The sequence below is a fragment of the Amphibalanus amphitrite genome, unplaced genomic scaffold, assembly GCF_019059575.1.
Source record: "Amphibalanus amphitrite isolate SeventyFive unplaced genomic scaffold, NRLGWU_Aamphi_draft 000536F_arrow, whole genome shotgun sequence".
In the NCBI taxonomy this organism is placed as follows: domain Eukaryota; kingdom Metazoa; phylum Arthropoda; class Thecostraca; order Balanomorpha; family Balanidae; genus Amphibalanus; species Amphibalanus amphitrite.
In genome coordinates, this window is record NW_024882030.1 from 136,556 (window position 1) to 156,826 (window position 20,271).

The following is a 20,271-nucleotide window of genomic DNA, read 5'->3' on the forward strand; positions in this document are numbered from 1 at the left end:
TAAAGACCCCACCCCCGATTAAACCTAATCTGAGATAATCCAGCATGGTGTATTACCTGAGATAATACACCTACGCAGCACACGGAACGCCAAGCTCCTCTGGTAGAAGGCTAGGGTGGGTTAGGGTGAGGGGCTTATATAGCCTTGTGGGCTGACGTCAGACCAAGGCTCAGACTCAGAGCATTATATCTCAATACCCATGTGTTGCGCTAACAAACATTTTTTTAGACTAAGTGCAGAAAAAACATGGAAAAGAACAAAACATGGGTATACCCTTGTATAACTATCGGCTTCGGCCATACCTACAACACGCCACACGATACCAAGCGCTGCGAACGAGCCCCTGGGAAATACCGACAAAGACCACACTGTTTGGCCAACCCCCACTGGCGGTCGCAGGGGGGGGGGGGCCACGGGGGCCATGGCCCCCCCTTTGGCTCAGAAAGGTGGGGCCATACTATCTTTTGGCCCCCCAGTTGGGCAAACTACGGGGAGGTAATCAAGAACTTGATTAATCAAGTTCATGATTATTTTATGCCCATATTTGTTCATGTTTGCAGCCCGTCACGAAAACGGCCGAATCTCGATTCAGGGTCTACGGAGATGCACGAAAATTTTAAGACCGATAGAGAAGAAGTCACTCTACAAGTGTAATCTTTGAATGATTCAAGTTGAAAATCGTGAGGCGGTAGATTGCAACCAAAACGTAATCAACAACTTGATTACGAGGCGTCGTCCCGGGAGTCCGATGATCAACTTCTTGATTACGCAGCCAGCTGGCTAATCATGATCTTGATTTCGCATTCAGCTGGCTAATCACGATTTTGATCGCGCTGATCGTGCTACTGGCGACCGTTGAACAATGCAGCTAATTAAAAGATACAATGGTAATGGTGTATATAATAGACAAAATCAATCAGTTTTGGTGGGATGGAATTTATGTTGCAGTTAATGTTTCTCATGAATGACTTGACCGAGCCTGTTCAAATTTTGTGTGTGGCTGGAAGCGGATTAGCTATAAGCTTTGGACGAATCGGGGATAGGATATATTTGCACACGCGCACCTTATTTCTGTATCTCCGGAACGGCGTCACCGATTGTTTTTCAATTTTGGTGGGTGGCTAGAGACTCAATAGCTGTAAGCTTTAGACGAGTTAGGGATGTGGCACACACATGTGAACTTGTGCACGAGCACACCTCTTCTCGCGCTTGCTCGCTCACATTGCCGAACACGGAGCTGAAAAAAGACCACCCCGAGCAAGAACACCGCTGTCCGCGATAAGCGGCCTGACCATAAGTCAGCTCAAATGATAATCTGCATACGACCGTCGACCACATATATTGGACGAATAGCGTCACAACCCAGAGCCCGTGTAACCAAGCACAGATCAAAGATATATTTCAAGAAATGTGTATTTATAGTCCTTCCAGTGGAAGGCTCAAAGAATTGGCAAACGCTTCCGACACCCCGCAGCGGCATGCTCTACGGGGATCTCACTCCACTTGCTTCACGGTCGCAATGGCCGCCGCTGATGGCGGCACATCGGCCTTCACCCCACCAAACACTTTGGTTCTCAGAAACCAATTCAGATTGACCATGTCTTTAGGAGTTTTGATGTTAAAAATCCAAAAGGTGGCCTGCCACAGCAGGAATGCTTGGTCTGGTGGCGCCGATACCACCTCCTGGGCCTCGACGAATACCGCGTCTTCCCCGCCCAGCTCTCCATTCACGATTATGGGATGGAAAGTTTTGCGGGCCTCCGTTGGCTTCCGTCGTCTCTTGGAGAATGCGATGCAGGTTCTCCAGCTCATCCCCTGCAAAATGTTCATAACCAAATTATAGGTACACTTAACATTGCGTGGGAGAAAATGGAGGAGAAAGAATAGGAGAGGAGGGAAAGAGTAAAGGGGAGAGAGAGAGAGAGAGAGAGAGAGAGAGAGAGAGAGAGAGAGAGAGAGAGAGAGAAAGAGAGAGAGAGAGAGAGAGAGAGAGGGAGGGAGGGAGGGAGGGAGAGAGGGAGGGAGGGAGGGGAGGGGAGGGGAGGGGAGAGAGGAGAGGAGACATGAGGAGAGGAGAGGAGAGGAGAGGAGAGGGGAGGGAGTGAGGAAGGAAGCAAGGAAAGATGGAAGGAAGAAATGATGGAGGAGAGGTAGGCGGATGTAACAAGGCAAACAAGACAAGACATGGACCTGATGAGTTGGCGCAGGGCACTGATAGGTACTACATTTTGGCACATGATGTGAAAATAATGTACAATGCCTCAGACTCAGCAGTTTGGAAAATGTAGGTACAAATTACACATGCATTAGTGAAGAAGTTTCTGCATTTAGATTAGAATAAATTGTTTTGAAAACATTAGACAATGCCTGTATCTTGAAAAAGGATTAGATTGGGCTGTGTCAGGACAAAACTGGGGATGAGTCATGTGAGCTCGCAAAGTTCTCAAGTTGTGCCAGGCAACTTCATGAGATTACACTAAAGGAGCTCCAGCGAATTATTTTCAGCATGCCCAGCTTGAGTGTGCAAAATGTACACTGGACTGGACCACTGTAGTGTCTGAACGTGATGCACAAAACTGAACGTGACACACCAGCGACAAAACAAAACACTACAACCATCTATTGCAAAAACAATTCATACATACCTGCAGCTGTGTGTCCCTGCATCCTGGCCTGCTGTCTTGCATGAGCGATGCACATAATACAAATGTAGCTGTACTTAGTCCGCTTAATTCCAAAGAAATTCATCATATCATTTTTTGATTGAGCGTTCCTCAACGTGAGACCATAGGTACCATTATCACGAGCTTCCTGAACAATACTGTGGTGACGGCGACGCCCACTGCTACAGCGAGGAGGTGGTGCTTTGATGAGCTGTGGAAAAACAGACACATTTGCAGTCACCACTTCTATTATTGTTCTATGAATCCATGACAAAGCCACTTAGAATGCAAGTATGAATAACCTAGCATAAGCCCAAATTTAACTTTTCATTAAAAACTAGAAGATATATCCTATTGGTCCCTGCTTGCACAGACAATTGACTGAATAAATGATATGGCCACACTGCAAACTTTCGCACAACCTGCCAGGCCATAACATTTCTAGCTACTGTGGGCAGTTAAATGTGCCTCTCTAATCAACAATTGCCCCAAACAACAAAATAGGCCTATTATTTACTTTAAAATAAACTATTACCCTGTAAATAGCAATACATTTCGTAAATAATTAAAATATAATACCGCGGAAAGCATGCGCCATGATAGCCTACAAAATCATCATTCTTACCTGGTATTCTTACCTGGTAGGGTTCCCTTGGTCTTATTAGGATGTGATTGGGGATGGTCCGGGATAGGATAAGGAACCCAAGATTCTGAGATGCGCCAGTTCTCTGGGTACACAACTGCCAATAAGGCCATCAGAGTACACACTACAACTGGAATCGAGCGTCTTCCAATGTGATAGTTGGCAACAAAATCAGTAAACTAGAGACTTGCAATGAGAATATCGACAATGTCCTAACCTAATCTAAACTAAGTGTATGCATACAGAGAGTCATGAAGGTGGGCGTGTAACAATTGTTTAAAGGTTTTCAAGTTAGGAGTACATACTGCTTCCTCAGGCAATGAATTCCATATAGGTACACATCGAACAGAGAAGAAACGCTTTCTAACATCAGTGCGACTATGTGACAGGAGAATCTTAAAGCAGTGTCCTCTGGTTCGACCTTGGGGGGCCAGGTCAAACAGGTCTTTAGGCGATATACAAGAGTGTCCATGGAAGACCTTCCAGCACTGGATGAGGTCAGCTCTTAATAGTCTACCCTGAACTGAGTACAAGTCAAGTGTTTTTAGACGATCGCAGTAACTTAGGTTACACAACCCGGAGATGTGTTTTGTCCATTTTCTTTGTACATTTTCTAGCAGATGCAAGTCTTTAGAATATCCAGTGGACCACACGCATGAACAATATTCAATTATTGGACGAATATGAGTGGTGAGAAGGAAAAGCATGAATTCAGAGGATCTACAGACTGTGGACTTCAAAAGACTGTGAGCCAGCCCACCAGCCTTGTGGACAGTGGATTGGACGTGCTCATGGAACTTCAGGTCTACATCGATGGTTACACCGAGGTCAACGTGGGAGGTCGCAGGCTGGATGGGCACTCCATCAAGGAAATATTTAGGCACAGCAAGGTCAGCTCTTCGTTTGGAGAAACGGAGCACCGCACACTTCTTTGGGTTCATATGGAGGCCCCAGGAAGCTGCAGTGGAGTGCAATGTATCAATGTCATTTTGGGCTCTCCTCATGTGATTTTGAGATTGATCATTGTAAGTATCATAGTTCGTGCAAGCAAACATCTTTAGGTCATCTGCAAATATTGCATATGTGCTGTGCAATTGGGATGCTATGTTATTAATATAAATCAAAAACAAAAGAGGACCAATCACAGAGCCCTGCGGTACACCACTAGATACATGTTTAGGTTGGCTGAAAAGACCTCTCACACAGACTCTCATGGTTCTATCAGTAAGGAACGACGATATCCATTGTAGCATACATCCATTAACACCAATCAAGCTCAATTTTGTTAGTAGCAATTCATGGCTCACAACATCAAAGGCTTTACTAAAGTCAAAGAGCATCACATCAGTTACAAGTCCTCTATCTGTGTTAAGAGAAACTGAGTTGTAAAACAGCAGAAGTTGTTCCATAGTTGATCTCCCTGATCTGAAGCCAAACTAATATGGAGATAGTAGTTCATTACTTTCAAGATAATGTCTCAGGCGAGCACATACAATTCGCTCCATTGTCTTACAGCATGTTGATGTTAGGCTTATCGGTCTATAATTAAGAGGGTCATATCTCATACCTTTCTTAAAGATTGGAATCACAGATGATGACTTCCAGCTAATGGGCACCTTACCCTCCTGCATTGATCTGTTGAAAATTAGACACAAAGGGTATGCTAATACATTCATCATAAATCATACATCATAAATTCTATCGCGATATTTCAACATTTATACCGACGCACATGAAGGTTGAGGCTATTCAAATTTACAAACATGACCTAAATTTTTTTAAAAAATGCTAATTTTACCTATAAGAACCAAATTACCAATAATTCGGCGCCAATTTCCGGCCTCACCCACACACCGACAACACGACAAATGGCGGCGTGCTAATAGGCGACGGTGCCTTTTCGAAGAAATCTTTATTACGACCAATTTAAGACGTGTGTAAAATGAATGTTCAATGATTTATTTTTAAATTAGAAACGTAAAAATGTGGATAAAAGAATAATATCCGCCTAAAAAGGGCTTTAAAAAATATCACTTTTCTGAAAAAGTTAGGCTAGCAGTTTATCTTTCGCCATATGAGCTAAAGTACATATCCCACTGCTACCGGTCCATATCATTTCGGGAGAATAGAATATTGCGTTTCACCTGGTAAAAAATCGTGTCGATATGGACATTATAACAATCGAAACGAAACACTTGAATAGTTCGGTGCACGAAAAGTAATCAAAATCTTGATTACAACTCCTTATATGGTCATGCCACGCCCCATTTTCATGACGTCATAATCATGAACTTGATTAATCAAGTTCGTGATTACCTCCCCGTAGTTTGCCCAACTGCCCCCCCCCCTTTGGGCCAGGTAGCTAATCAACAAATTTTCTCTCTGACCATGGCCAACGACCGTGCATTAAATAAGCGCCAATGCGTTTATGGTGAAACAGCCACAAAACACAAGATTCCTTTACAGAACACAGCTTTGCACTCATTTACCTCTACTGGAAAAAGCAGACCCAAAAAAACTTCACGATTGTGCAGCCATATCCGAAGACGCGCCCATTTACAAAACTGGCGCAGAAGTTACATATCAATTGTAAGCCGTTGTGAACTTGTGTGCCTAATGATATTACGGCAGGGCGGCCTAGGTTGGGGTCTGAATGTGGGTTGTTTGTTTGATTCTGTTAATTTCTGTTGGTTCTGCTCTGGGGCTAACATCATGAAAAGAGCAAACATAGGCGCTCCCAGGGGGGGGGGGCACGGGGGCCATGGCCCCCCTTCGGTGCTGAAAGGTGGGGCCATACTATCTTTTGGCCACACCTTTTCAGATCGAACAAATGTCCTACAAAAACTTTTTGTGTGTTTCATTTTCTCGTTCATTAAAACCCGCGCCCTGCTGGGGGGGGGGGTGTTTGAACACCCCCCCTTGTGGTTTTTCGCGAATATCTCAAAAACGGCGGCGCGGAGCGCCGCCGTTTTTGGTACACCTTATCATACATCAATTCTACACATGTTGTGAAAATTTCAGACCAAGGTCATTCAAGGTCAGGTCACCAGGTCACTTGAAGTGACCTCACCTCATAAAAACTTTCAATGTCTGTCATAGCTACACCGAGTGACCGATCGCTTTGAAACTTTCAGCGATTGCTAAGAGCAATAGCATGTACAAAATGTATATCTCAGAATTTTTATATCGATGACCTAAGGTCAGGTCAATTTTGCGACCTCCCCATTATAAGTCAATGGGAGAAAATTGAAATGCGCCTCTTTTGGATGAAAGACATTATAAACACTCCCAAACACCGAATTACAAGTGGTTTAGACACACTGAACTTTAAAATGGTGTCCGTGACCCTTGTTTATGCCCTGAGGTCATCTTAGGTCACGAATGGTATCTAACAGTTTTTCGCAAATAACTTTTGATAGAGGCATGCTAGAGCGATGAAAACGCCTTAGATGTATTCAGCTCGACGATACGGATCGACTGGTATGCAACATGAACCTTTCCGGTCAGGTCATGACCTTGACCTGAGGTCAAATTTTCAAGTTGACCTTTAAAGGTCAAGTCATAGTTCATTCGATGCGTCTTGACGAGAGGAACACGATGCCGGTAAAAGTAAGCTCGTACAAGGCTTGGGTCAAAAGTTATTGCAGAAAAACTGTTTTCGAAAAATCGGCTATTTTTTGCAGTTTTTGCCCCCTGCAGGCAAAACCGTTGACGTTAGGTCAAATCTGAGAGAATTACTCAGAAAGGGCGTTAATAGGGCTATCGAATGCGCTTTTCCGCGGCGCTGTAGCTCTATTGGTTCCCGAGTTATGCGTTGGCTTCTTGGAAATTTTCGACATTCGACCTGGAAATCGGCGAAATTTTGCCTTCAATGACCTCTGGTGACCTGACCTTTGACCTGACCAAAAAATTGACCGAAGTGATTTCGTCATTATTTTTTACGCTCTTTCGAACGCCGCCTTCCGCGTATCGCTACGTGGCCCAGGAGCCGAGTTACAAGGGGGGGTGTTCAAACACCCCCCCCCCCAGCAGGGCGTGGAAATCCAGGACCCCCAGCAGGGCGCGGGTTAATGAAAGGTCTTCCTTGCGCCATCAAAGGAAGTAAATTTCACTCATAAGTTTCGCATTCTGTCAATTTGGCGGTCAGCGTCGCTGGCACCGGTTCACGAGTATGGCCGGATGTGAGATATACTCTAACTTATATGGAATATCTTATATCAGCGTGGGTTTACTGGAGGCTATCGTAGGCCCAGGCCCAGCATTGACTGGCATGAGACCCTCTTCGGCAGTGACGAGTGGGCCCTGCCAAATGAGCGTGGCTCTACGACACTAAAGTACGACCTCATGGGTCGGTGCTGTACAACTCATAAGCCTGTGGTGACCCCGTATGCCGGGCTGGTTCCTTAAGGATTAGCGTAAGACCTCAGGGGCCTGCGTAGATCTTGCATGAGCTAGTGTGATCTCAGAGGCCTGTGTAATGTGTACGCAGTGGCGGTTGCGGGGGGGGGGGAGCATCAGGGCCATGGCCCCCCAAAGGCAAATAAGGGGGTCATCATATCATTTGCCCCCCCCCCCCCCCAGTAACCGATGGACCCCCATGGGCGTATGGGGCCCTGGCTCTTATTCGGTTGTCTCGAGGCTCAAGAAACCCACGCCGAACTATTATTAGCTCACACATCGTTCTTTAAGTGTCCTACACTGACCTCTGAGGGCCCTTCAGTGGCGGTCAAGCGCCCACATTGACCGCTAAGAGCCCACATCGACCTCTGAGGGCCCTCCACTGGCCTTTTAGGGCCTCTGAACCGGCCTCAGCGGCCCCAACCGGCGTCTGAGGGTCTCACACCGGTCTCTGGTGGCCTTACTTGTGTCTCTGGGCCCTGTTGTCCCAAGCCAAGACTAACCTTTAGGTGCCAATGAGGGCCCGCACTCGTTCGTTCATTCGTTCGTTCATTGTATTCACGCCAAATCCGCTATTGCGGCTTTTCATCAACGCAACGTCAAACGTTAAAAAAGTTGACATAGCAAAACAGATACACACAATTCAAGCAAAAGCAGTAAGCACACACATGCATACAAGTCGATCATTCAGTTTGAATCACGCTCCAGCAAGTATAGCGTTTCACGGCGGTTTTGAATACTGGACGACCATTGTAACGATGCATGAATTCGTCGCACTCTGAGACACCGCTGTACAAAAGTTGTCGCCTGCCTGCCTCCGTTCGAATTCGTGGCAGCCCGAACCGATTCTCATTTCGCGTGTTGTGACCCTGGTCGGAGGCGCTGTCCAACTTGCTTGCCATAGCAGTCGGCTGTTGTGTCTCCACAATGCGGTGTAATGTATATTTTCTGAACACTGGCTGATGAAGACCCGATGCCGGCCTATAAGGGCCAACCTAGGCCTTTGAGGGCCCTCTGCTGGCCTCTGGGGTCCAATGCCGGCCGGTGCCGATCTTTTAGGGCCCCACGTTAACCTCTAAGGGTCCCATGCTGGCCTTTAACCCGCGCCCTGGTGGGGTCTGTTTATAACGCGACCTGGTGGGGGGGGGGGGCTATTTTTTGCCCCCCCCCTCGTATCTCCGAAACTACTGGACGGATCCGCAAAATTCAAACGGCGTTCGAAAGGCCTGTCAAATTTGTCAACGGAAACCAAATTTCATTGACCTCGGGGTCACCGATGACGTCACAGGTCAGGTCAAAAATGAAATGTTTCACCGTTCACGGGTGTTCTAGGGAATGCGCTATAACACCGAGGAAAACGCATTTTGTCGAGAATCAGCGATAAGGCGTCAGTTGCCTAGTAGATATGTTGCTATTAGAGGTCACTGACAATACCAGGTCACGTCACAGGTCAGGTCACCAAGGGTCACAGGTCAGGTCACATGAGCCCAAATCTACTAAGGTTGTGTGATGCATGTTTTATGGCCAATTTTTCATTTCCAACTCAATGGTGCTGGTTTTAAGACTATCAGGTACGGCTTAGGTCACATTCTGGTGAAGTTCAGGTCAAGGTCAGGTTAAGGTCAGGCCAAGAAAGGTCAAATTTTAAAGTTGATAGTTTTGCATAAAATGGGTATTGATTTGATGCAGCTCGTCACGGGGAGTCTAATGGTGGTCTTTGTTTTGCGCTACGGGGTCTAGAATTGCTAAAAATTGAGTTTGAAAATTTGACGTCATCAATTTTGAACAGTTTTTTCGCTATAACTTCGCCAAAAAAAGAGGTATCAATCTCAAATTTGGTATGTGGATGGAAGGCGGTAGGGACTATCACATGTATTCTGGTTTTTGCGAAATTCAAAAAAACTTTTTGGATTTTTCGATCATTATATCCAAAAAATTTATTTTTTGATTTTTGGGGGTCAAAATCCAAAAAATTCAAAAATCCGAGATAGCGGTTTTGTAGCCCTGTCAATTCTACAGCTTTTATGTCCTTATCATTTTTCTGTATTTGCAAAGCTATAGGCCTGACAGCTCTTCCCGCGAAACCCTTTTTTGGGTCGAAAACGGCAGAACATGACGTCACTCTGACGTCATTTCCGGCCAAACTATCATAGCCTTTGGAAAAATTTTTGGTCACCATGTGTAAAATTGATGTCCGGGAGGGTACTGAGAGTTTGGTGACGATCGGCGCAGCGGTTCTGGAGATATATCGAAAAGTCTGGAGGGGGGGCAAAAAATAGCCCCCCCCCCCACCAGGTCGCGGGTTAAGGACCCACATTAAACTCTGAGGACCGAACTCGGTCTCTGATGCTCTCAAACTGCTGGCCTTTGCAGGCCCTGTACTGGTCTCTGAGGGCCCTAAACTGGCCTCTAAGTGAAAACACAGGGGTGGGCTTCTGAAGTTCTGAGGACTCACGCAGACTCCTGAAGAGCATAACGTTGGTCACGCGCAGATTCCCTCATATTCCGGCGCCGGGCCCCATTGAGCCGGTGTGGGTCCTGGGGCTGACAGAGACCGATGAAGTCCCCAGGGTCCAGGGACAATATTTTTAGCAGTAGGACTAATCAGGTTGAGTGAGCCCCAAAAGAGCTGTTGCGAAGCCCCGCAGGAGTCTGCGCCGGCTCTTAGATGCCAATTTTGAAAGCCAAGAACCTGTGTGGGGTCTTCAGAGGTCGGTGTACCTACACTCTCCCGCCGCCAAACGACTATATGAGTAAATGTCATAGTCTGAAAATGCTCTCTGGGTTTCACATGCTTGTTCAAAGCAAGAGGTTTTTGTTATTTTCCGAATTGTTCTATAGTGGTAGGGTCATAAGTCCGCGTGCCCGACCTTCCGGTATATGCTGCACCGATCCGTCGCCATGGTGCAGCGGCCCGACCGGTGGGCACACCATGGGACGGTAAATGGGACTGGTGATTTGGCCACCGTGAGTTCAAAAATTTTACGCAAGAATGAGATGGATGCAGCATAAGTAATGCCAACTGCAGGGCGCTTCGTGGCGTAGATTTTGCTACACACGTGAAAACTTAGCCGATCACCCCCCCCCCCCCCCCCCCCCGGTTACGGATAAATGTTCTCTCCCGCGAGTGTGACTTTGCCCCCCCCCCCTTTTGCTAGCGGCTGCGACCGCCAGTGCCAACCCCTCATCCCCACAGAGGTGTGTGACATTCTGTGTCCTCTCCCTGACCCCACCAGCTGACCTCACCTCGTCTCCTCTGTCCGACCTGGCCTCTCCTCCGTCCGTACTCGGTACGCCTCTCCCAGACTGACACTCCACACGTGCAGCGGCCACTGGCAGTCCCTAAGGTCGACAGTCCACGGCCGTCTGCCGCCTCTGGTTCCGACAACCGACGATAGGTGGCAGCAGGTCCTGGGCTCAGTCTGCCGCCTCTGGTTCCGACAACCGACGATAGGTGGCAGCAGGTCCTGGGCTCAGTATGCCACCTTTGGTTCCAGCAACCGACGATAGGTGGCAGCAGGACCTGGGCTCAGTATGGGGGAGCATTCATTCTGGCCAGGGTTCATGATGTCCAGGGTCCGTTATGCCCAGTGTCGAAATGGCCAGTGCCTTAGCCCTATTCCTGGCGGGCTCCGCCGGGACAAGAAACTGGCGGGGGGGGCCGATTCGGCCCCCCCCCCCCCGAGATCTCGAGAACGAAGCAAGATAGCGACAAACGGTAAACGGCATCGGATACGCACGGTCAAGATCTACAATTTTTACAAAGGTCATTTTCAGGTCAGGTCAAAAATGACGTCACAGGGGTCGAAAAAGTCAAAATGGCGGCGCTAGATATGGAGAGAGTTTTTCTCGAATAACTTTCGAATTAGTCAAGATAGGAACAAACTAAGGGCATCATCGTGATCCTCTCGTCAATCCGCATCGAATGATATATATGTTGACCTCGCAAGGTCAAGGTCAAAGGTTGACCTCAGGTCACGTGACCTCGAGGTCATCATGTATATCATTCGATGCGTCTTGACGAGCTGAACACAATGAGACCATCAACGCGTCTGTATCTTGTTCCTGTACGGAGTTATTGGCCAAAAACCTTTGGTGACCTTTGATGACGTCACATGACCTCACAGCTGCCCAACAGCAAAACAGACCTCAAGGTAGTGAAGGTTGATCGTATATGAAGTCATGTATGGTATATGGGGCCATTCCGACCCGTTTTAGTGGTAAAAACAGGGAGTTGATTTTTCCCCCATTGACTTATAATGGGGAGGTCGCGAAACTGACCTGACCTTAGGTCACCGATATCAAAATTCCGAGATATACAAATTGCACATACTGGTACCCTAACTAAAGCCTGAAGAGAAGACATTGATCGGTCAAAAACTCTAGCTCTGGCGTGATTGCAAACTTTTCTGAGGTAGGGTCACCAAACCGCCTCTGGTGACCTGACCTGAGGTCAGATCAACTCAAAATTTTCAGACATGTTGCGTAGAAGCCTTTTAGGAAAAGTCAGAAAATTTGAGCTTCCTAGCTCAACGCGTTTGGGAGAAATAACCAAAAAACCTCAGGGGGGGGGGCTCCTGAGGCCCCCCCGCCAGGAATAGGGTTAAATGGGCCAGAGTTCATAATGTCCAGGGATTGCATGGTCCAAATGCGGCCAACTGGCCGCAGATAGGGTATATTCAAAGAGGCCAGGGTTCATAATGTCCAGGGCACGATGTGTCCAGTGTTCCAAATGGCCAGGGTTCATAATGTCCAGGGCACGATGTGTCCAGTGTTCAAAATGACCAGAGTTCATAATGTCCAGGGCACGATGTGTCCAGTGTTCAAAATGGCCAGTGCCTTGAATAGGCCAGAGTTCATAGTGTCCAGGGATTACATAGTCACTGAAAGTGACGTCATTATGTAAAAAACACGGAACCAGCTCAATGCGAAGCAGTGCAGTGCCGAAGGCAATGCCTTAGGAGAGATTACAGTAGTGGTGTCAATCGGTTACCGAAAAATTCGGTTACCGAAAAGATGTGCTGACCGATTCGGTAATCGGTCGGTCAGGCCCCCCAAAAATCGGAAATTTTCGGTCACCCTGTCAGTGAAACCATTTTCAAAATAAGAAAGCATTCCATTTTTACCAAGTTAAATGCAATGTACCCTTAGCCAATGTACCCTGCAATCTACCCTTAGCATAGGTGTAGGAACGTTTTCGAAAGTGGGGGGGCCAGGCTCCCAGAGGCACAAAACCTCACCTACCCCCAAAATCCATTTTCTCCTCGGATTTCGGCCACTTTATTTTCGCAGCATGCTCAAATTGGTTAAAAAACGTGACCAGAAAAAAAAAATCGACCAAAATCTCGGGGAGACTCCCGTCCAGAAATTAAATCTCATGGACGCGTCCCCCTGGCCTCCGTAGCCGCGTTGGCACCAGGAGCGGATCCAGGAAAACTCCAAGGGGAGGGTCATGAATCGAAGTAGTGCCCCTACCTGTACCCAAAATTAAAACCTCAACTGATTTCGGCCACTTAATTTTTGTGGTGCCCTATTTTCATTTTTTTATTTATTTGTTTTTGCCCTGGCAGGCCTGTGGTGCCCCTGGCGGGCCTGTGGTGCCCCTGCTAGGCCGCAGGTGCCCCTGACAGGTTTGTGGTGCCCCTGGAAGGACTGTGGTGCTCCTTACACGAGCCTGAAGTACCAGCGACAGGCCCATGGTGCCTCTGCGAGGCCGGTGGTGCCCCTGCGAGGCCGGTGGTGCCCCTGCGAGGCCGTGGTGTCCCTGCTAGGCCGCTGGTGCCCCTGGGCCCTGACAGGACTGTGGTGCTCCTGACAAGCCTGAAGTGTCCCAGACAGGCACGTGATGCCCCTGACAGTCCCAAGGTGCCCCTGCGAGGCCAGTGGGTGCCCCTGGCAAGCCTGTGATGCCCCTGGCAGGTCTGTGGTGTCCCTGGCAGACCTGCGGTGCCCCTGCTAGGCTTCTGGTGCCCCTGACAGGCCTGTGGTGCTCCTGAAAGGAATAGAGTGCTCCTGGGCCCTGACAAGCCTGAGGTGCCCTGACAGGTCCGTGGTGCCCTTGACAGGCCCAAGGTGTCCCTGCGAGGCCGGTGGTGCCCCTGCGAGGCCGGTGGTGCCCCTGGAAGGGCCTTTGGTGCCCCTGGAAGACCTGTGGTGCCCCTGACAGGTCTGTGGTGCCCCTGGCAGACCAGTGGTGCTCTTGCTAGGCCGATGGTGCTCCTGTCAGGTCTGTGGTGCTCCTGTCAGGTCTGTGGTGCCCCTGTCAGGTCTGTGGTGCCCCTGTCAGGTCTGTGGTGCCCCTGGTAGGCCTGTGGTGCCCCCGGGCCCCAAGGGGGCATGACCCATGTGACCCCACCTTGGATCCGCTACTGGTTGGCACCCATGCGAATTCCAGATGCATCCAAAAACATTTTTTATTACGAGCGAGCGTGAAACGTGAGAAGTGAAAAGCCAGCAAAAGGTGTGTGTGTGGGGGGGGGGGGCACTTAACATTGCTGGCCCCCATTCGAAAGTGGGGGACCATTGCCCCCTGCCCCCTGTTCCTACGCCTATGCCAGTAACCGATCAACTAATGCAAGGCCGCCTAGCATAAATTGTTAGTTTACGCCGTTTACGCATTCTGCTGCGCCAGTACTGTCTCTCTTTGCAGCGCGCGCTGCCCCTAAGTTGCCACTTATTGCTTCTGACAAAGTTACCTTTAATTGGGTGGAGGAAAATTGCACTCAATAACGATGAAGCACAAATGGAAATCTTCATGGAAGGGCAGGCCAGAGAACCGTCAAGTTTGTTCTTCGGGGTGATACCTACAAATACATTAAAAAGTTCAGCAAAAAGTGGGGGGGGCAGTTAACATTACTGGCCCCCCACTATGAAAAGTGGGGGGCCACCGGCCCCCCGTCCCTCCCTGTTCCTACACCTATGACCCTTAGCAATGTAACTTCTACCACAAAATGTATTTTGCAGTGGCTAAGAATTGACTGAACTTGGACTGAAATGCTATTTCCCATTATTTTGAAACAGAATTTACCAAATAATTTAATTTGGGGGGTAGAATAATAGCAACTCTAGAATTTCGGTCAAATTTCGGTCAATTTTTGGCTTGGGATGTTATCGGTCGGTATTCGGTCGGAAATGTTTCCCAAATTTCGGTTTCGGTCGGTATCGGTCAGCCACTTTTTGGAAAATGACACCACTAATTTGGACCATGTAATCCCTGGACAATATGAACACTGGCCAATTCAAGGCACTGGCCATTTCGAGCACCGGACACATCATGCCCTGGACATTATGAACCCTGGCCTAAATAATACGCACCCTCAGTATGTCACCTTTGGTTCCAACAACCGACGATAGGTGGCAGCGACCTCGGCATTCTGCCGACTCTGGTTCCAACAACCGCCGATAGGTGGCAGCAGGTCCGCGGCTGTCTGCCGCCTCTGGTTCCGACAATCACCGATAGGTGGCAGCAGGTCCACGGCTGGCCCACGGCTGCCTGCCGCCTCTGGTTCCGACAACTGACGATAGGTGGCAGCAGGTCCGCCGCTCAGTCTGCCGCCTCTGGTTCCGACAACCGACGATAGGTGGCAGCAGGACCTCGGCATTCTGCCGACTCTGGTTCCGACAATCACCGATAGGCGGCAGCAGGTTCTGGGCTCAGTCTGCCGCCTTTGGTTCCGACAACGGGCGGTAGGTGGCACTAGTGACGTGACAGGGCAGTGAAGAGAGATGTCAATCTGATACTCAACTTTTTGGTAAACCGGTACCAAACCAAATCGATACCAACTTGGTATTTGGTATTTTCATCTTAACATTTTTGGTATTTTGTTGGTATTATGAAACCTCACTAATTAATAAGAGGTTGAGAAATTGGTAAAAAGTCGGTAGGGGAAGGTGGGGTAAGACGGCCCAGCGGGGCAAGACGGACCACCAGCCCTCCCGGCTGAACCGCTGCTGGTATCTACTGCTTTATGCACTCACTATGTTTGTTTTCCTTCGTAACAATGGCCACCTTGAGCTCATGCTGCTAGGATGCATAGCTTTTGACATAAGCGTAACTTTATATCTCTTTGTGGGTGCTCAAGCACCCCCAATCCTGAGCTCAGCACCCCCTGCCTTCTTAAAGCACCCCCAGCCTCCTCAAAACATTCCCAGCTGACTCAAGGCCCTCAATAATCAGAATGTCCATCTCCTAGTACTGTAATGAGCCCAGTGAATCATGCAAATAATATGCTTACTCAATTCAGTGACTAAGAGAATATACATTGAATAAATCACCACAAATTAAGATGCATGATATTTGTGTTAACATTACATCTGATATTATCAGGGGCCCGGGAACGATTTTCAAGTGTGGGGTGGGGGAGCCTAAGATACCGACATGATGCATATGAAACAGTGGCATAGCTAGGGGTCTAAGGGGACACGTACCCCCCCCCCCCATCGGGTTCAAAGGGACCCTCGGGTCCGAGAGGCCCTGCGGCGCCATTTGACCGCTGAGGCAGGGCTGGTAAAAAAGCAAATTGCGTCCCCGACCAAAAAATGAGAGCGAAAAATGACCCCGACCTTTTTACGATTCATGTATGCAGGCTGCATGCAACTACGATGCGCGTTTCCTTAGGTTTCATTTCTATATTATTTTTTTACGAACAGTCATATGTACTAAATTGCTTATCAGACTCGCGCTTCGAAATTTCCAGTTTGTTAATTAAATGTCACGGCATCACTCGGTCAGCGGGTAGCGTAACAGACGAAGAACCCGGAAAGGGTAGGGGGCGCTACGATCGTCGAACAGATGCAATAGGTGTCGCTATTGTATCGGTAGCTCACAACGACGACGGCTAGAAACTATCGACCCCGCATGAATTTACCATGTCCAACCGGTCCGACCCCGGTTCCGAATCTAGTCGTTTGTCTAGTCGTATAGCTGGCTACAAATGGTCGTCAATCAACCCCGCTTGAAATATCACAGCCGACAGCGGGGTCGGTGTCTAAGCGTCTGTTAGTATGTGTTTGATCATCTAGTTTGATCTAGTTTTCGTTAGCAACTGTCGACGGTAGTTTTGCTGTTAACGGAAGTGAGTTGTGGCTACTAATTGTTCATAACCATGTTGTAGTTATGTATTAGGTATAGGGGCTTTTTATGGCCTTGTTAACTAGGGGATATACGTTGTGGATTCAATGATATCTTTTACTTGCGTTTAGTTTCTGCTTTATTTGAAAGTTATTTATTACTGTAAAAGCTTACTAAATGTGGTAATTTTGACCCCGGGTACTTGAACTTTTACTGGTACTGTGTCCCCGACGACGTCAATAGGACATAACACTTTACCAGCCCTGCGCTGAGGGTTAATGATGGCCATATTTCTACTCAGAAGGGCCCCGTGGGGCTCGTTAGAGCACCTCATGGGCCCTATGTAAATAGCCACACTAAGGTCTCCATAAGGGCCCCACGCCGACTTCTGAGGGCCTCTTGCGGCTTTTAAGGACACCTCGGTGGTCTCCAAAGGCCCGTCACTGGCCTCTGAGAAGTCTTACCGGCCTATGAGGGGACAGTTCTAGGGGCATTTCCCACCTGTGATGGTCCCACACTCATTTTTCTGAGGGCCCCATAACGGCAACTGTGGGACCCTCGTCGGCGCCTATGAGGGCCACACCGGTGTCTCTGAGCGTTTCACACCCCCAACTCCGAGTGCCTACACCATTGCCTATTAAAGCCCTATATCGGCGGCTCTGAGGACCCACCCAACACCTGCGCATCTAAAGGCCACCCACTGATGACTTGAGGGCCCCACAACGGTGACCCTGAGGGCTCCACCGGCGTCTGACAGTACCATGCCGGTCTCTTAGGACCCCGCAGGACTTCTTCTGCCGGCCTAAGAGGACCCCTTGCCGGTCACTGAGACCCCCTGCCGGCTTGTAGACAGTTCGCGTCAGCAGCTCTAAAGGCCCCACACCCGTCTGTAACGGCTCTACACCAGCGTCTATGAGGGCCCGGAGCAACGCCTGTAAGGACCCTCATCGGTGCCTCTGAGAGAATCACACCAGCACCTCTGATCGCCCACACCGGCACCTGCATGGCGGCCCCACACCGGTGCCTCCCTTACCGGCGGCTCTGAGGGCCCTACGCCGGTGATGCTGAGGGTGCCACCGATAACTGAAGGCACCACACAAGCCCTTAGTGTAGCTGAGCTTTTATCCCATGCCGGCCCTCCGAGGGCGTCACGTCAGTGCACTCATTGCCCCACACCCCTCCCTCACACCCGGAGCGGGTAAACTGTGTTATACCTATAGCAACGATTTTACCACCGTTGTACGTTATGTATTTCTCAAAGTTGAGTCAAAATGGTCCAGTACAAAATCTGGCCTGCCAAACTTATGGGACAAGGTCAGGCCCAAACACGTTTTGGGCAATCAGTCTCAGTCCATGACTCCATTCTTCGGCAACTACGGTGCAAGGCCGATACTGTAGAAACTTGCAATTTGTACCCTTGACCTGACCTTGACCTTGACCTCAAACTTAAAATTAAGTACCTACATGTTTTTAGTTATTCGTGATGAGATCTTTCGATTGGCGTTTGAATTTTCCAAATCGGACCATTAGTTCGGGAGATAACGGGGGTAAAATTTACCCCCCCCAGCCCCGCGCGTTCGGCTGGAGACCCCAGCCCCGCGCGGGTTAATGCATTGGGTGAGCCAAAATTGTTTTACAGTGGCGCTATTAAAACAAGCTCTCGAACCGATTTAACACCAGTATAACGCCTTTTGGGGCGACTAACGGAGCGAGCGAGAGGGTGAGCCTTGCACGTGCGAAATTGCGAGGGGGTACCTCCAACTGAGTTGTGCACGGCACCCTACTAACCGGTCTCTAGCGATGTGCCAAATTTGAGCACAATCGGCCCAGCCGTTCTCGAGATCTGGAGGCGGCACCCTGCACGTGCGCACGTGCAGAATGGGTCCCAACTGACTTTTGCACGGCACCCTACTAACCGGTCCCTAACCATGTACCAAATTTGAGCGCCATCGGTCCAGCCGTTCTCGAGATCTGGAATCGACCCCTGCACGTGCGCACGTGCAGTAGCACCTCAACTCTGGCACATGGATATGCATTGCATAGTGGGTGCCTACCTACATGCCAACTTTCAGCGCAATCGGCCAAGTAGTTACCGAGATATTGCAACAATTGCAAAAGTGACACCTCTTCGTTTTGCACGTGGCACGTGCATAAGGGGTCACCCACAGGCATCGGGAATAGTCCAATACTTGGTAGAAGGAATGAAGCTACCCTACAAAAATTACCGCATGTAAATCGGTCAAGTGGTTGCTGAGATATAAGCCTCGCAAAAGCGTGACCACGGCCGGCCGGCCGGCCGGCCGGCCGGCCGCTCATACTCAGAAATTTCCGTTAATCTAAGGAAAGACTACGCTCGCTTCGCTCGCTCCGTAATCATTTCTTGCATGATGCCTGATGGCTACAGTAAAAAAGAACAGCAAAAAAAACTACAAAAACTATGGCACGCCTTTCTGAATGCTATTGAGCACCCCCAATGATTTTTGGAAAACTACACCCATGGCTTTTGAGTTATTGAGAAAAATGTTGTTTTTCGTCAAACCGATCTAATATAAGAGGTCTACCGGTGATTCAATCACGGCGCCTTTCTTGCATGATTAGTTTCTATTTTGCACTTAACTGTGAAGAACAAAGTTATAAACTTAGTTATAGTCACACTTTAGGAAAGGCAAGGTTTTGCAATGTTGGGCTATTTGACATATACGTCATGATAATGACAGAATTTAGATTTGGGGCAAGACGGACCACTGTGGTCCATCTTACCCTGTGGTGGTCCATTGTACCCTGCATAATATGCAGTGCATATGGAAAGTTCTTTTCCAAAACAGTGACACAAGTTTAAGTAAGCTAATTTTTTCAGGAAGGAGTCTTTGTTGCATGTGAGCCATGCATGCAAGTGCTCAGTTAGCATGCATTCATGCCAAACGACAATCAACACACATGTTCCCAGCTTTTAGCTGCACTTCCATCACACATGAGTAAAGAATAAAGGCTCATTTTGTTATTTTACCATTCTGGTTACTTTTTCTTACAAGAGTATAGAGCAGAAGTGTAAAGGCCTGGCTACACTATGCGTTTTCTTCGTGCGTTTTTGCGTGTTTGCGTGTTTTGCGTGATATCGTTCTAGAAAAAAGAACGATATTACGTTGTTGTGATGTCTTTTCATCTTAAATTTTAGTTACATAAGAGTTATATTAGCTTTTGTATATAACCAAAGTAAAAATTATATTGTTTATAACTTTTTTCCTAGAACGATATTACGCAAAACACGCAAACTGCAAAAACGCACGCAGAAAACGCATAGTGTAGCCAGGCCTTTACACACATGAACGGATAGCAGGCACTGCTGGGTGGTCCGTCTTACCCCACGTTTTTTCTTGTCTGAGTTTTTGACATGTCCCTCTTTAAGAGCATCCACCACCTAGATGTCTTTAAGTTGGAATTTAGTCTTTACACATATCAACAGAGGAAGGATTGAGCATTCCGAAGACTATAAATAA

The 20,271-nt window shown here is 48.4% G+C and overlaps 1 protein-coding gene and 1 long non-coding RNA gene across 3 annotated transcripts in view; both read right to left on the reverse strand.

Annotated features, from left to right (window-relative positions):
* Positions 1 to 11,035, reverse strand: part of LOC122393457 — a gene marked incomplete at its 3' end in the record, with an annotated part of 144,660 nt that extends 133,625 nt beyond the window's left edge. Inside the window, exon 1 of the mRNA XM_043389475.1 lies at positions 10,951 to 11,035. The remainder of the gene's footprint in view (positions 1 to 10,950) is intronic.
* Positions 1,411 to 5,636, reverse strand: LOC122393470. 2 transcript variants are annotated; one of them, XR_006258697.1, is made up of 3 exons: positions 5,123 to 5,636; positions 2,646 to 2,874; positions 1,411 to 1,815 (listed from the first exon to the last, which is right to left on the reverse strand). It is a non-coding gene; the product is annotated as an uncharacterized LOC122393470 (long non-coding RNA). The 2 variants fall into 2 exon arrangements; XR_006258698.1 differs by having other exon boundaries at positions 1,433 to 1,815; positions 5,105 to 5,636.
* Positions 11,036 to 20,271: the final 9,236 nt, after the last annotated feature.